Source organism: Typopeltis vanoorti, chromosome 3 (genome assembly GCF_054136105.1).
Source record: "Typopeltis vanoorti isolate ZY-2024b chromosome 3, IOZ_Tvanoo_1.0, whole genome shotgun sequence".
In the NCBI taxonomy this organism is placed as follows: Eukaryota; Metazoa; Arthropoda; class Arachnida; order Uropygi; family Thelyphonidae; genus Typopeltis; species Typopeltis vanoorti.
The window spans coordinates 32,516,999-32,535,371 of NC_143551.1; the positions used below are offsets into that span (position 1 = coordinate 32,516,999).

At 35.2% G+C, this 18,373-nt stretch overlaps 1 protein-coding gene across 1 annotated transcript in view; it reads left to right on the forward strand.

Annotated features, from left to right (window-relative positions):
- Positions 1 to 266: 266 nt before the first annotated feature.
- The window catches only part of LOC150108027 (uncharacterized), a 110,458-nt gene continuing 92,351 nt past the window's right edge, over positions 267 to 18,373 (forward strand). The window contains exon 1 of the mRNA XM_090415778.1: positions 267 to 310. The gene's annotated coding sequence lies outside the window, so the exon portion shown is untranslated. The remainder of the gene's footprint in view (positions 311 to 18,373) is intronic.

Consider the following 18,373-nt stretch of genomic DNA (forward strand, 5'->3'; position numbering starts at 1 on the left):
ACGTCGCCAAGGCTTCAGCTACGGGAGAAGGAGAACGCGCGCGTGTTTATTCATCAGTGGACTCAGACCACCAGGACACTATGCATCCATGAGGAGCGAATATTAAGTGGATCTCTACAAGAGGGGATAGAAGGAAGTCTCGAGATATGAGGAGGAGAAAAAATAGTTGCTGTCTACAACGATGTTTCGGATTACTGTTCCCACATTCGGACTGCCCCTAGATGATGCGGGCATCTCTAGAAGAGAATTTTGGGATTAATTGAAAGCATTCATATACATCTTCTACATCCCGTGTGTGTGTATTATCAAGGTAGGTTCGTTTTTTGAGATCATTCTTAGACTCTGTTTCTCGTTTTGATTTTTTTATATTTTTTTATCAATGACAAAAAATCCTGTTTTATTTTTAACCCTTACACGACACAATTCATTAAGAATCCTACCTGGAATGTGTGCTTGACGCAGTTATAACTGTTTCTACTATAGTGTTGACATTTGTGATGGGTTGGTCTTGCGCATGGCTTTGTCGGAGACAGAATACATCACGCACTAATTCTTTGATCACGGCATTTTGTCACATCGTGTTTTATTATAACTATTGAAACACACGCTAACAAAGTATTAATTCTTATTTGGTTGTATGATGTCGATTTCACGTGATTAAACTCGTGTGTATTTCGCACCAAAAGTATTTAAAAAAAATGTTCATTTCATTATGGAGTCTATTTCAATTGTTAAGCTATTAAAAGTCTGGAATCTTTGGTTATTTTGTTTATTCTTGCTTTGTTCTAATCAATCTCATCAACGAAAGTATCTTTCAGTATCATTTGATTAATATGACTTTGAATGCATATCATTATTATGAACGGTAGTTATTTCCTGAAGGCGCCTGATGTCGATCATAACGCTATATGAAGTCCACAGTTTTCCCATCACTTCATCTTACAATTGAATTTATACTCTAATCGAACCATTTTTCACTTGTTGATTCGAATTTTAACCACGCATATCTAATTACATGAATATTAGTCATTTAATTAGACAAAACAGACCGAGAAAAACCTCCCGATATCCCTTAAGTTTTCAATGAAGCAGATGGTGAAGGAATATTTGGCTCAAATCCAACTGGAGCACCGGGAAATGGTGGCACTTCGACTCCTACTTTTGAGGACACTTTCAAGGACGACTTGCCGCTAACGGAAAACCTCCAAATAATGGCTTCGGTTCAAGATTTGTTCGAGACTTCTTGGAACCTCCAAAATGACAATCAAGTTTACTAGGAATCTGATTTATTTAATGAAGAACAACGTTTTATTTTAGCTTTCCGTAGGTTCTTCCCAACTGGCACGTTCTCTTGCTAATGGTGCATTTGATAACTGTGTTAACCCATCTGGTTCTTTGGTAAACACCAACTAACGATGTTAGAGAGGAGTTTGCCCTTTTCTAGGCCTCAGTGTTTTCGATGGACTTCCTGATGTGGTTCATCAAATCGGGGACTATTAGCGTGACCTAAACATTGTCCGTTTCCCTTCGTTGAATCGCGCTATAGCTGTGGAAATGGTCTACTTGCACGAGATGCAATTTGTCATTGCGCGCGCGTGTGTGTGTGTGTGTGTGTGTTGGCAGAAGTAAAGTGTGTAATGGGAAATGTCTGTCTTCGTTATATACTGTGTGAATTATCACGACAGAAAATGAATAAGAGAAATACTGAACGGTCTACTTGTTCTCAGATGTGTCAAGCCACAAATTTCGTGTCTACGCTAAATACACGCTCTGTCTTTCACGAAGCTTCTATGGAAAATGAAACCTATAAGAGAGAATCTAGGAGAATATAGGAGAGAAAAATCAGAAAACCTCGAGTTTTTGCAATTTGCAGATAGATTGCCTAACATTATATTAAATCGAGTATGTATCGTTAACAAACTTAGTTATATAAGAAATATAAATTATCTTAAATGATAAATTCATTTTCTATTTTTTAAAATTTTTTCTATATAATTTATTTTATAATATAATATCCTCTTTTATTTGATTTAAAAGTTTCTTAAAGTTTTAGAATTTAAATAATAAATTTAGAATTAATAATACACCGTTTATATTTTAGCAAACTTAAAGATGATAATGCATTACGCAGGTAGACAGCTAGATGATTAGCGGAAGTATCCAATACCTTTGGAGGGTAATGGATGGCAATGCTGTAGCTAATGAAGTTCTAACTGAGGCTCGGCTATTGCTGTTACCCTCGATACGATCAGACATGAATTACATGAATATGAACATACGATCAGAGCTTTAATAGCTCAACAATATCCCTACACTGTCCTCTACAGATAACGGGGAAGATGAAAAGCATTCTTGCTTCGCCCCTTTAAGCCAGTCCTTATTATTATAAGGACTATATAAGTATATATTGATAAAATATCACTCATTGGACAATCTTATCTTAAAAAAACAATTGTAAAACCCTCTTCAGTTGTTTATTGAATTGAATAAAGTTTAAAGTTGGTAAGAAATCTTTAAGGGAAAAATGCTAAAAGAATACTTGCCAATTTTGCTTATTCCATTAATAATCCTTTTAATTAATTAATTTAGTTCTTAATAACGTATTTTTTACCAACCTTAGCAGTGCTTTATTTAATATGTTTTTTTTTTTATTATTCAAATAAAAATCTCGTCATAAAGAAGAGTTTATGTGTTATGTGAGGCTATAGCAATAAAGATTCATATTTATTTGATTCTATAGCGATAGAGATATATTTTGTTCATGGGGAACTTGCATGGCTCAGGTGCTGATTACTTAAAAATCTCTGTTATTCTAAAGAATAACAAGGAAATAACTGAAATATAAAAAATAATGTAAACTTTTTCGTTTACATTTTTTGCAGCATTATTATAATACACTGCCCGCATGCAGGGGCATCAGTTGTGCCAGTTAGGCTTAAAATTCAGTACTTTGCCTTTAGATAAATATTTTGTCTGGCAATTACATTTTTTTTTTATTATTATTATTACAAAGACTTCTAAAATGACTCTAATCACAGAAGCCTTGTTGAAATACAAAGTTTTATTGTGAATGTCGTAATCTACATTATTTTATTTTTAAATATATGAGAATCCTTTAAACTATGACATACGGGTATGTTTTTCACACAATATCACATGACAGGACTTAACACTTGTGTGATATGTGTATATTCATAGGGCGAATTTGGTCTCAGTAGATGAGGAAAGTGGTATTTTATATACAGAAGAAATAATAAAAAAAAAACTCTTGACATTCGATGGGAATGTTTGTTCTTTGTGTAATCTCATCAGTCGGGATTCTTTTTTAGCAGTTGTTGCGTGCATGCTAACTGCTGAGGTACATAGAAATAGCAAACTTTCTGGGAACGAGAATATTTCCCTTTCATCTCCAACCAATTCACAACAATTAGAAGTTTCCGTATCCTTCAAAATCCCATTCGAAATAAATCCTTTTAACAAGTTAATAAAAAGCGTGAACAGGAAACGCTGATAAAAATTGCCGTCCTAACCTGAAATCAATATAATCAAAGCAATGTAAGGAACTTGAACATGGTAAGAGCAGGTGGTTGCATATTTTACCGAATGGAAAATTAGATAAAATATCGTAATCCCTCACTGTATCAAATCATAAAAGACGTAATTTACACACACGTTTGATAATACTAGGCTACAGATTACTTAAAACATTTTCCGAATAATAGTTATCATTCGGGATATAAATTAAACTAACTGATAACGGATTTCCTGATAAGTCACAAATCAGAGTAAAGCATACCGAAATACAGCGTTTTTCCTCTATAACTCAAAATATGTATAGAATTTATTGACAGATGGAGCCCCACAGTGATTTCCAGACTTTGAATTTTTTTTTTCTTCAAATTCTTGGGGGGGGGGGATTTTAATATTTAAAAAAAATTTCTTCAAATTCTGGTAAAAAAATATTTTGAAGAATTTGAATATTTTGAAAAAAAAAAAGTTTTTTCTTCAAATTCTGATCGATCAGTCAATAAATGTCAGAAAATATTTATTGTTCAATTCATATCAAGTAAGAAATATATACTTATATAAAAATAATCTTTAAGGGTTTTTTTTTATTAATTCTTAGCGCTAAATTTGGAAATTGGTTGGCAGTCGTTCTCCATCCATCGTGATTGTAGTTGATTTGATTTCTATCTGGCTTTTATGGACCCACTGGTGACGAGAGTAAGGCAAACAACTGCGGCCAACTTAATTTATTGTGAGAAATAGTATGAATTCTACGTCTTTTTTTCTTTTCTGAGTGTTACGTTAAAAAAAAAAAAAACGTTTCTGAAAGAAAAAAAATCCTAACGAATGAAAATGAATCCTTTATTGCTCGTTAAACTTATCTTCTGGCCCAGACACTGTTTTGAATTAAAAGTTCTCTTCAGAAACCACACAAACAACTTTCTGTCTATATTTGAAACAGTATACTGTGAAATTACTGCGTTTCAAAAACTGAAAACCTTTAATTAGTAACAAATATGAGGATATTTTAGCCGATTGTCTTTAAGTAGCGCAATGTGAAGGTAACTCATTACGTATTCTTTTTGAAGTTATATTGACTTCAGTAGTTAGTAAGCATAAGTTTCTTATTACTTTAATCTATAATTATTAAATTAATGTTAAATATATTAATATAAATAATTATCATTTTAATTTTTAAACCATATATATATATATATATATATATATATATATATATATATATATATATATATATATATATATATATATATATATATATATATATATATATATATATTAAAAATTACTTAGACGCCTTTCGTTTTTATATAAAACTTTATTATAAGAAATCTAATACTTTAAGTATGATAATTTATTCCCGTATGGTGACTGGGATAAGAATAGCACCAGTGTAGCTCATGCATGTCGTACAAGGCGACTAAAATGGGTATCCTGGGAGGGTAATGGATCGCAATGCCATACCCAATGAATTTCTAACTGAGGTTTGGCTATTGCTGTTACCCTCCTGCCATGACATGATAAAAGCTTTGTATAGCTCAATAACACCCTATCCTTCACTGTCCTCTTCAGATAACGGGAAGTATGAAAAGCATTCTTGCTTCGCCCATCTAGCCATACAGTCCTTTTAAGGACGCTATGATCATTTAAGCTCTTTTTGACATAACAAGTTGTAATGCTCGATGCTATTATATTATATTATATATTATAGACAGTTACAAGTATTAAGTATATATATATATATATATATATATATACTAGGGAGGGGGATCCTCCCCTTACGGCGCCCCCCGAGTTCCGGACTGGTAGGGCGGTTCTCCTTGAATTCAGATGACTCGAATTTTGAAAACTCGAAAGGGGGTGTTCCTCCCCCTGGGGCCTAAGGCGCCCAACCCCCTGAGTTCCGGACTGGTAGGCCTGTTCTCCTTGAATTCTGATGACTTGAATTTTGAAGACTCGACACTCATGATAGCCCTGAGTTTCAAAATGTTTCAAATAACTTGCCAAAAAACGTGACACAAAAAGGATACAAAAAAGCTTATCATTTTATATTATAGAGTAGATTATATATTATAGACAGTTACAGGTATTAAGTATAGTACGGTGAGATGATAACTATTAATTAGTTTTAATTAGTCTAACTGTGAGTTGCGAACCCTTCCGGGGATTGCAGCAAACATTGATGAACTCGAGTAAATTAAATATTTATTATAGAACTATTCAAATTATTATGCACCTGTCAATTCTCTATTTGTTTAATTTACTGCAGAAATAAACATCGTGAAGCATGATTACACAAATTACAAGATTATGTAAAAGGCATTGCAAAATAAAAAAAAAATGTTTATTAATGTGATATATTGAATGACAACATAAAATTAATTTTGTCATAATTAGAAGCAAATATGCAAACTTTCGAAGACCGTGTTTAAATATTCATTATGAAGGTAATTCATGATGATGAAGACCGTATACGTGTATGCTTCTTAAATTACTGTCTCTAATAGTTAAAGACTGCTTGAGCTACTTATTTCAATTTATAATTATGGTATAACTATTTAAAAACATTATTATATAAAAATTAATGATTCAATTTTTATAAAATATATATATATTTAAATAATGAATTATTTAACACCCTTTATATTTTTATATACAGTTAATTATAAGAAAATCAGAAAGATTTTATACTATAACGACTATTGTTGTTACCCTCTGCCATTATCAGAGCTTTATATATCGGAGCTTTATATAGCTCAATAACACCCTATCCTTACACTGTCTTCTTCAGATAACGGGGAATATGAAAAGCATTCTTGCTTCACCCATCTAGCCAATCCTTTTAAGGACATATGCATTTGAAATTCATCACTAGAAGGTATCTATAAGAAAGGATCCTTTTTATTTTATATAATGAGATATTTGTAATACATCTTGAGTATTTTATGTCATGACAAATGCTGTTGATGAATACCCGTACGGGATGCGCTACTAGATGTATCAATAATTAAACATACCAAGACAAAACATGATGTTATAAGTGATAACGCAAAGCGAATTTATTAGTATAAATTGTGGAAATAATGCCTAATAAAGATGGTAATTTCAGTCTGACTACTCAGTTCAATAATAATCGATAGTGTAAAACCTAGAGGTTCTCTAACAGTCGGCAAAGGCGGAAAAACCCGTTAGGACACAAAGAACCTGCATCTTTTTCTTTCTTTTTCTTTTTTTTTTTTTAATTGGAGAAAGTTAGCCGGTATCCTAAGTTTTTTTTCTTCCTTAAAGCAGGAAAATCATTCGGTGGATACACCTAGTTCACTGATATAGCAGACCATGTAGATAGGATCTACCTTCCTATTATAGCGTCAATTAATGATGCCATTGTTAATTATGCCGTGATACACCATTGAACTTAACGTGTTAAGGGGGAAATGAGAAAACACAATAATAATAATTTGATAACAAAATTTCATTTTATAAATATAATTGCAACGAATGTTAGAGAATGGATCTATATTTTAAAAATTTAAAAAACAGATGCATTCTCTAACATTCATTTAAAAACTATATCTATTTAAACAATGAATTATTTAGGCGCCCTTAGTTTTTATATATATAATTTGATTATAAGTAATCTCGGCATATTCCAGTTCTTCGATTTTTTTTTTTTTTTTATATTTAACTCGATATATTTTCCATGTCCAAATCACTACTGTCTCTAATATGTGCAGCATTTTCACGGATCCCATAATTAAACCTTATTTCGTGGAACATCTTAAGATATCCGTTTCAGTGCAAGGGTCAGCCATTTATCCATTCGCCGCGAGCAGTGAATGCTTTAGTTGCCTTCACTGAATGCAACGATCATTGATCGATCAATGCCGACTTCCTTGTGCACCGCTGATAAAGGGCGTGTTTCGCGGCACGTGCCAACACTAGTAGTAGTTTCATTTTCTCAACTGTTCCGAAATAATTTTCTTCAGTTTTTCATTACATCCCACTTTTCTTTGTAATTCTTGGATGACGTCAATGCTAAGAAGAATGATGCATTAAGAAGACGATCTCTCCATGCACACAAGAATTTTTCTTCCGCCCATGTAATGAAAATAGCATCAGTCTATCTAAATGTGGGTTGTGCATTTCGGATTTAGCATTCAGAATGTAAATTATTTTTCTCTTCTTTCATTCATTCTACCTCCATTAAAAGTCCCTCAGTTTAGTTTCAAAACTCGGGAAAAATGAATAGATAATGACCATAGATTGATTCTCACCCCATCCCCAAATAAATGTAATTTGTAGTTTTTGGAATACACACAATGGAAACAACGTTTACCCGACCATCACAGATCAATTTAAAGCAACGTCTTGTAGCAACTAAAGCATTACATATAAAAGGGCACCGTATGTAATGTCGTTCCCTGTGAATTCTCTGATACCAAGCAAGACACAGGGTGACGAACTGGGTGAAAGTTGTTATTATTACAATTAATATATGGTACATAGAACCTCTGTAGTTCGGTTGGTTTAGACGATGAACCCGGTTAGAAAGACCCCGGTTCAAATCTCGTCTATTATACAGGGTGTCCCAAAATTCACGCAAATTTAAATTTAGCGCCATTTGTGCGGTAAAGTGTTGCCAACGAGAAAAAAAATAAAAGACAGCGTGACAGCTGACAGTTCAGGGTTATTAAAAATGGACCGCTACACGAAAGAACAACGCATTTTCATTGTTGAGCAACAACAACAAATGGATGCTTATTTTTCGAAAAAAATCATCTTCAGCGATGAGGCTCATTTTCATCTTGATGGCTTCGTTAATCGACAAAATTGTCGCATTTTGGGTTTAGAAAATCCACGAGTGATTGTTGAGAAACAAATGCATCCACAACGTGTCACTGTTTGGTGCGGATTTTGGGCTGGAGGCATCATCGGTCCATTCTTCTTCGAAAATGCGGCTGGTAAGGCAATAACAGTTAATGGTGCTCGCTATCGCGACATGATAATCCAGTTTTTTGTGCCTAATTGCAAGATATGGATGTGGACGACATGTGGTTTCAACAAGACGGTGCCACATGCCATACAGCCCGAGAAACAATTCAATTACTGCATGAGTCATTTCCTGGTCGTGTAATTTCCCGTTTTGGTGATCAGAATTGGCCGCCCAGATCATATGACTTAACGCCGTTGGACTTTTTTCTTTGGGGTTTTTTGAAGTCTAAGGTTTGTGCCAACATGCCCACGACCACCCACGCCTTGAAGGAGGAAATTGAGCGCTGTATCAACGAAATTCAGCGACATTTATGCAAAACGGTCATGGAAAATTTCGACAAAAGAGTGCGTATGTGCCAGCAAAGCCGTGAAGGCCATTTACCCGATATGCTATTCCATGCATAACCCTATACTGTATACTTCATGAATCAATAAGAAATTACAATTTTTAATGAAAAACCTGTGTTTTCCATCAAAATTACTTCTTGCGTGAATTTTGGGACACCCTGTATAAAGAGATTATATCTGACTTTTCAGTCAAATGATGATTTAAGTCGCATGCGGAGGTAGAGTGGTTTTTTTGTCCTTCAGAACAGGCCGGCAAGTCCCGTGAACGGACAGATCTACAGGCAGAAAATACTTGCCTTTAAGGGATGCAGTAGAGGAATAGCAAGATGGGTGCATTAATTAGGGATGAAGGGTTGAGGAGGAAGATATGGCATCTCTATAAAGTCATCGTAGGAAGCCGCTCCGAATTCATTAATCTATCTCATATGGCCATTCCTAACCAATCTACCTCACAAATGTATTTGTTATATGTATGTTTGTGTGTGTTCTCTGGTTGGTTTGCCAGAGAACACACACAAACATAGAGGGAATAAAAACTTGAATTTCTGTGATAAAATAGTTATTTGACTGATGTTTTGTAATAAATACCAGTCTATAAAGAGATGATATTAATTGATAACATACGTTCAGTAAAATGATGACCACTCGTTATATAATTATAATTATATATTTTTTTTTCCATAACGGTTCTTAATTCTTGCGTCCCAATAATGAGAACAAAAAACAAACAATCCAAATAATCATCACTAATATGCAGTGATGAAATGGAAACATATGGAGGATGTCGGCTAGGAATATCTTGAAGCTGATAGCAAAATAGGATAACTCACGAAACAAAGTTAATGACAAACCTTAAGGAGCTAGATTGCATTAACTCGAATAAAGTGTCACTCATCTGTCATCAGTATTAAGCGTTTTATACGGAATAAGGAAGGCCACATTCGCCACTGATTTAAGTATCTGTTGTGTCTAGTCGCATGTTTCACTCCATAAACGATAAATGTGGAACAGCAATATGAAAAACAAAGTCATAGAGAGTTAATTACAGCCCTTAATCACTCACTGACCTCGAATGCGAAAAATGAAAAAAAAAAAAGAAAAGAAAAAAGAAAAAAAGCCTCCTTCTGCTGAGACTATTGAACGTAATTTCTTCTGCTCTTGGATTCCTCCATTTTTCTTGCATCCAAAAGGCTGTCCTCTTGGCATTTTCCAATTCCTATAGACGAATAAGCCCCCCCCCCTCTCTCACACACACATTACTATACCATAAACAACTCACAGCATGCTCATCTTTCTCCAGAAAGACCCCTCCAAAAACCCTCAATAATCTAGATACCAATAAATCTGGTCCATACGATCTCCCGCCAGTGGTGCTAGAAACTGGTGATCCAGAAGTAACACCCGTCCTATGTCGCCTTTCCAAGCAGTCATACTTATCTAGCATCTATATTTAATGTCATCTCGTTTGCGACTGGTATTTATTACAGGACATTTTATAGAATATATAACTGTGATAGTTGTTCACACGACAGTCAAATAACTATTTTATCACAGAAATTCGAGTTTTTAACGGGGTATATCAGCAAACTACAATTCTTATGATCTGTCTTCCACCCTTTGTAATTACGGTAGAGGAGTTGCTCTGGTCAACTTTCTTTTCTTCTTTCTTTCTATCCCTTACCTCAAATCCTATTCCACAGTTTTCTAGACGACAGCGCACTTCAGTGTGCTAAATGTTCCGGTCTTCAAGATCCCATAACCAATGCCTTAAAACTGACTTCTTTGCCATTTTTCAATCAAGCGCTACTTCGCTAATTGTACTGCTTCCAAAACACAAAGAACGTTGTCTCCTTTCCCCATCCCCCTCAAGATGTCACTTATTCTCTGTTATCGGTATAGAAATCTTCCTAACCTTACAATACTCTTTTGACTTTTGATGCGGCTCACCAAAAAACGTACTCATATTATAGATATAAGTTAAGGGAAAAGTGACTGCTTCTGTTCCCTTAACCTTGCTTATAAAATGAAAACGTCATCCCAGCCACAGCTGTTCCTTTTGTAACTATTTATATTAGGAAATGTCCCATTTGACTAACAATAAAAAAACAAGCAACTATATTATTAGGTATATCACACACGAGTGTCTTCTTCCAGTGTTGATGTACGTGTAACATTCGTCGAATTTCGTATCATTAGTGCAGAGGCGAATTCTCCATGCTTGCTGCGCAAGCCCATTACTTGAGAAAGAAGTAATATTTATTTGTTAATAAATGCATACATTTATATGCATTCCATTTAGGCTTTTATTTCTGTAGACAGAAGACGTCTTAAGCTTGCGCGACAATAATTGAGCTTTGCGTTGTATATCGAAGGCCGATGCTTACTCCATCTAGTCAAAGCTACCTTGGCTTGCTCGGTTGTAGGAGCTTCCGGGTCCTCGCAGCAGCAGCAACAGCACTGTGATTTCGTGCGCGCGCATAGCCATTTCACGTCGTCTCACTCTGTTGCTTAAACACAGGCCATACGCAGTCAACGTAGCTCTAACCAGTAAGCTTCAGCCAGCCTTTACAAGTGTGCGTTTTGCTTGTGAAAATTAAGTTACCACCAACTTTGTATGACGATTATTGACTAGTTCATTAAAGAAGATCCGTAGGGTAGAATTTGTATTCAAGTAGCTAAATTAAAAAAGATAGAACAGCATTTGTAAAATAGATGTTGTATTTGTATGATTAAATGCACATAAATTTCTAAATATATATTTTTAAATGGTCAGTAATTCATTATTCCGCTAATCAGGCTTCAATCACACCTCTCACTCCCTGAATGATAACAAGAGCAAGCGTGAATTTTAAGACCAGCATTCGCCCCTGCATTAGTGTATTATCATTAATAACAATAAGAAGAAATTGAATAACAAATAGATGCTCTCTACATCCATTAAATGATACCGAGAGAGTGTAACAAGTTTTTTTGTTTATTTATTTTTTTCTTGCTAGTAAGGAAAGCAAGTTATATTTGACGGGCAGTTATGTTCTGATTCATTTTTATTTCGACTGGTTTTTATGGTCGGATGTCTTTCCTGCCGTCAACCAAGGAGGACTGTTCTGTGGACCCTTATTCTTGGCCTCTCCACTGGAGTACCGACGCCATTTGCAACTGCTCCTCTGGAGATCGGATATTGCTGAAGCTGGATCTTCCGACTTTTTGGGGGCGAAGTTGTCTCCATGTATGGAGAAAGCCGGTAGACCACCCAATTCAAAGAGTCATAACAATAGAAGCGAAGGGTAAGAGAAGAAAAGGAAGACCAAGGAAAAGATGGTGGAAAATGATCAAAAGGGATATGGAAGAAGTTGGAGTGGAAAGGCGGGATGTCCACGATAGAAATAAGTGGAAGAAAATTGACCGAGCGACAAATCCCAGGATTGTCTGGAACTAAAATGCCGACAAGAACAAGCCGAAGAATTATGATCTGATTCTTGAGTTCATCCTTGTATTAACCTATGAGTAATAAACATTTGGTTGCGAAATATCTTCACGAAGAGAGTACACTTTGCATTATGGGATTCTAGAGCACTTGATGTGAAGTCAATTGCTTCTGTATAGAAGTAGCCTAGTGTTGAACAGTTTTTCAAGTTTTATCACTAGTAGCTAAAATAAGAATTTTGGCAAGTATCATTTACTTTATGTGTTAATATTTCATTCTAAGTTCTGCGCCTAGGCGGTATTTTTATTTATTTTTTAGTTTAGTTTAGTTTGCTGCTCAAAAATGGATCGAGAATCCTAAATAGCAATAATAATAATAATAATAATAATAATAATAATAACGATAAAATATATTCAAAGTAAAAGAATTCATTGATAAAAACTAATAAATTATTTTAAAGACCTTTAGGTTTTAAATATATTTATTTTATATTAAATATACTTAATCATAGAATATTAAATGAAATTAAAGAGTTTAACTCCACGTGGTGGCCGGGATAAGAATAGCCCCAATGTAGCTCATGCATGTCGTACGAGACGACTAAAATGGGTAGCCAATGAAGTTTTAACTGAGGTTCGGCTATTGCTGTTACCCTTCTGCCAAGATCAGAGCTTATAGCGTCATATTACTCCATATCCCATCCATACAGTTTATTTACAGATAACGGGGAATTGTAAAAGCATTTTTGCTTCACCCATCTAGCAAAAAAAAAAATAAATAATATTAAATTCAATATAAATGCAATATTTATTATTATTGTCGTAGAGTCGTAGACTGATCAGATTACAGGCTCTACCGCTATCGACAAATTTCATTGAAATTAAAATTAACCTGCATTTTTCAAGCAGGATTGCCTCAAGTTTTGTGGAGGCAGACTCCACAAAACTTGAGAGGGGCGATTGTTTAGACATTGTTGTACATTTTATACACATGTTTGGTGGGATTTACTGGCCATTCAACATTTCACATTTTCCAAATATATCATTATACTCTATATTTGGAACAATGTAATCATATTCATAACGTTTATCAGACTGCCGTCAGATTGAAACTTTCCCCTCCGGTTAAAACCGACTGTAGTGTGATTCATCAAACCCTGTAATCATTGCTGAATATGAATGAACTCATGTTATTATGGTTTGCGGATAATCCGGCGCAACAAAGCCAAGCCCTGTTACTTGAATGCATTCAATTCCATTTTAATGCAAAGTAGTATTTTATTCTGATACGGAAATTAAACATCTGAGATATTTGTCTTGTTATGAGGCTTGCGATATGACATCCGACAACCTGTCCACCATTGAAAGATTTGAACTTTGCTTCATGCGCTAATGTAGTTCAAACCGAATGATGCTGTCGATGTCTCCTTTGTATACTTATCTTCCTAGACGCCACACAGCCTGTCTTATTATATCCTTCTGACCTTGCTTCTGCAGGGATTTGGGTTGTATTGTCTGTTAATTGTGCATTTTTCTGTTCTGTGCATTCTTCTGTCTAGTTTGCCTATTTTGCAGGATGAAAAACCTGTGTTTCCTGGAGGCAACTTACACACGCACACTTCACAGTCGTTCTTACACGGAGGAAACAGAGTTTATCCTGTCAGCAGTCCCCGACAGGATAAAGGATTCAGGATTCCCATGGCCCGCAATTTTTAGGGACCCGGGGAACCTCTTTCCCACTTCAGATGGTCCGATAAATTCTTTACCTCACGCCCAGCGTTAGCTTTTGACACCTCTCTTAGTCAGAAACGTTTTCCTCTACCGTAAAACAGACAAATCATCTCGCACACGTATTTAACAGACTCATAACAGTTCTTTCGACCATAATTTCGACTAACGCTAATCACAGTGAACTACAGTCTGAAAAAAATCCTCCCAAAACAGTACAAGGTGCTTCATAACCTTGTTTAAAAAAAAAAAAAACTTTCGTCTAATTATAACGTAAGTAGCAGGAACTGCGAATTGGAGATCATTATACCAGGGATTAGCGTTCTTGATAACTGAGAAAGTTGGATAACTATCACTTGAAATAAGGGCAACCTATTTAATAGGGAGCGCTTATCGATGAGACTTCGTATATGATTTGTTTGTTTTTCAATATATGCCCAAGAACAGAAGGCGTCTCCAAAATGGAATATACTTCTGTTTTAAAAGAATAGAAACTGTCTAAATTCCTATATTTTATACAAATGTACATGTTGTATCGCAGTAGCTTATTGGAATTTCTCTCGACATTATATTATATTATCTTCTTCTTCCTTCTACGTGTAAGGCCTACTGGCCTGTTACAGAACCAGGGGCGGCTCGTGCATACGCACTGCGGAACTGCAGCAGCCCCAATTTTTCTCGATATATAAATATATTTATTAATTTATTTATATTTGTAATATTTAATTTTATCATCAACAATCCAATCCTATACAATTCTCTTATTTTGTATAAAAATTAATAAAAATCCATCTTGTATCACTTAGGAGTGCGAAGGACGCTAGCAGCACTGTGTTTACCACAGTGTCATATTGCTACTCACACAAGCATATGCACGTCATAGTGAGATCGCGCTATTAGCGTAATGCGGCACTGTCCGTCGCGCAGTTCCACTGTTGTTTATATGATGTAATTGTAATGTTCAAAAATTGTAAATCCATTCCTTTAATTGTAATTAAAGGAATGGATTTTATTTTAAAATAATTTTGAATTATACCAGACGGTGTATAATTTTATCGATAATAAACAAAATTTTACATGTCAACTTTTTTTTTAAATTTTTACCATAATTTTGATATTTTATCCAAACACGTATACACTGCACTTCCAGTGTGTATGTATATTGCTAAAGTTGCAGCACCCCCACGATTTCAAGCCACGAGTCGCCACTGTTAACAGAACTATCTTTAACCCCTCTAAGTCGTATCCGTTCCAAGGATAAGGTGACCAGCCCCATGCCTTCCGGTATATTCTATGGCTGTAGCTGCGTGTGTTTTCACGGCGCCGGTTTTGCCTGCTTGCGGGAGAACAAACCCCAGATAAACTGGGGAGAAAAACGTTGCTGTCCACTCCCAAGACCGGCTAACTTGGCTGTCTGTGAAAGATGCTTAAGCTCCTCACGAAGCGCATATCCACTAGACTAATCGCGCGGACTATAGTATACTATATTTTAGATATAAGTTAAAGGTGGTAGACGGTGATTATCAATTTCAATATTACCAGTGTGAGAACACTACCTTACTTAACGAATGTACTGTAAGTTTACAAAATTCTTTCGTGTATGAGAGTCACATAAAATTTTAAAAAAAAATAAAAAAAAAAACATTTCAAAATTTGTCCAAATAATATCCATTATGATCGCATGCCTCAACATACATACAGTATATTCATATCTGAACTGCATTTGAAATGAAAACCTTTTAATCTAAAGTCAATCTAATTTCAAAACGGGTTCGTTTAGTTTTATAGGAGCGTAAAAAAAGTCAAAGTCTTAACTTAAAGAAACATAACAGTCCTTTGTTGTACAAGATTACAAGGAAGACGACATCATTTCCTGTTATCCCTTTATTTTAATCGATATTTTTGTTTGTAAAATGTGAGGATACAAAGTATGCATATACAGTTATGCAAACAAATTTATTATAGCTATAATTAGGCAAATAATGTTTTGTTACATGCCCCCCTCCCCGAAGAGTTGACGTTCTAAATTTTGGGTCTCTCCCACATTATAAATCTTCCTCTTCGCCATTAAACTTTTTATATAAAATAGAAATTCTAATCTGAATCCATCTACGAACTCTGTACAAATCTCAAATTCGCATAATCGTAGACTATTGTTCTCATGTTCAGCAAAGTCTCTCTAAAATGTTCAATGCTCTTCTAAAGAGTTCCTAGTAATCTCTCAAACAACAATCCCTGTTTTCACCCACCGTCTTACAGACAATGCATTTCAGCCTAATGGCTCTTCTACAGGTGAGCTCTGTCCATCTAAGTTCATTATTCCACTATTCCCGCTATCCTTGTTAAAACACAAGCGGCAGCTACTCAAAGTGCCGTACATGGGAAAGTGATAGAGACAAAATAGGAAGCTAATGTTTATCTGCTAAAGTGTATGTTGAAGCGCTGCTGGAGGGTACATTCCTTGAGGAAAGGACTTACTTAACGAATGAGGCTGTTCCAAAGAACAGAAGTGTATGGCATGAAAGAAGTGAATGAGAAGTTGCTGTGATAAGTTTAGAATTTAACTGTGTATGAATATTGACTCGCAACTGTTAATGTTCTTTCTTAACTAAGGAAAAAGGAGGAACATTGGCCTGTTTTCTATGAAAAACATCTTTAAAAAACGTAATGAAATAACTGAACGTCTGTGAAAAAGCGATTGAATTAAATGTATAAAAAATAATCAACTGTGTTGAGTGGATTTGCCCTCTTCTCGATAGTATCACTCATTCTTAGGAAGGAAGGCTTTCTTAGGAACTGTGGATAACTCAACATTGACAAAGAAAATTCATTAGAGGAAACAGAATACGATAGTGTCCAATGAACGACCAGAGAAAAACAAAAACTTGTGACCAATTCATAATTGGCAGAAGCGAGACTACAGAAGTCCTCTATGCTAGACCTAATCAAATGCCTAGAAAACGTGAAGGGCAAATGCATATGTTTTTACACTAAACCTTTCTATGGTTTTTGTGCAAATGTTAGTAAAGTTAATTATCACATCTGTAAAAGTTAGATATGAACGACCTTTTCCCATGTGTTGGGTAGATGCCCTTTGAATTCATCTGCTTAGAATGCGATATAGAAATCTAGTGTTCCAGAATTTCCTGGACCAGGAAATTTATTATTTTCCAGATTATTGAGAATATTTTTGAATAAGAAGGGAATGTATGCACAAGGCTCTTTGTATTACAACATGAAGTTTGAAGTTTTCTTGTTCGTTTGAACAAGCTTTGAAGGAGAACACTGCCACATGGTCAGCCATTTCTTTAAATGATGTTACCATGGTACCTTTTGGATGCGAGATAAGGGGAGAGTAGCTTTGTGCTCAATAGCATTTATGAAATATCAGCGAAGTCTCTAGTGCTGTTTCAGTAGGAGAAAAAGTTTACGCAATGTTCAAATTCTACTTTCGATTTGTTGATGCTTTTAATCTACATGTTGCCGGTTGTAGTGTAGCCGAGTAGATTCCAGTTTTTTGTCTTGAACCATCCTAATATATGCTGAATTTTTATTTTTTTCTGGACTGATTTGACATACTTGTTGAAGAACTAAGACTTGGATAGTAGTCAGGGATTTTGTGTGACAGGAATTGGGAACGAAAGTCCTGCTCAGGAAGGATTGTTTCAGTTATGTGGTCAGATTAAGTGTGTGAATCCCGAGGACGGTAAACAAGAATCAGTGCATGGAAAAGAGAAGTAGAAATCTAGGAGGTCATCCGAAATTATACCATTGTTGAGCCAAAGGATATAAGGCCTTCATTCAATGGATCAAGTTTCATCTGTAAGAAAGGAAACGTTGGTCGAAGTACCCACGCGGAAAGCTAACATCTAAATGAATATAGAAGGAGAGAGTGTTAAAAAAGATGGAGAACTGTATTCTGGTTGGTAGCTTAACAATTTGTGTTCAATCATTATTGACAAGATGATTCGACTTCACTACTAGATTAATCTGAAAAATTAGAGAAGGGAAGCCTGATTGATTTATAAATATTGAAGTCTCAGGAAGATGTTCAATTACACAGAAAGTTCAATTACACTTTCTGTGTAATTGAACTGTATCCTAATCAGCCTTCGATGGTGATCAGAATTAGAAGAGTGGCAAAGACAGCAAATAAAAGCAACGCAGTGAGGCAAGGAAATCTTGATGCAGAGCAGACCATATAGACGGGATTTAAGGTTCAGTTATCTCTAGCATGGAATGGCAGATCTAAGAAATGCACGCTTTTCCCACTTATTGCAAAAAAAATCGTGCAGAATGGAGTTGGACAGCTAAGATGAGCTGCAGTTTTAGAACATACCAGATTAAGTTAGTTAGG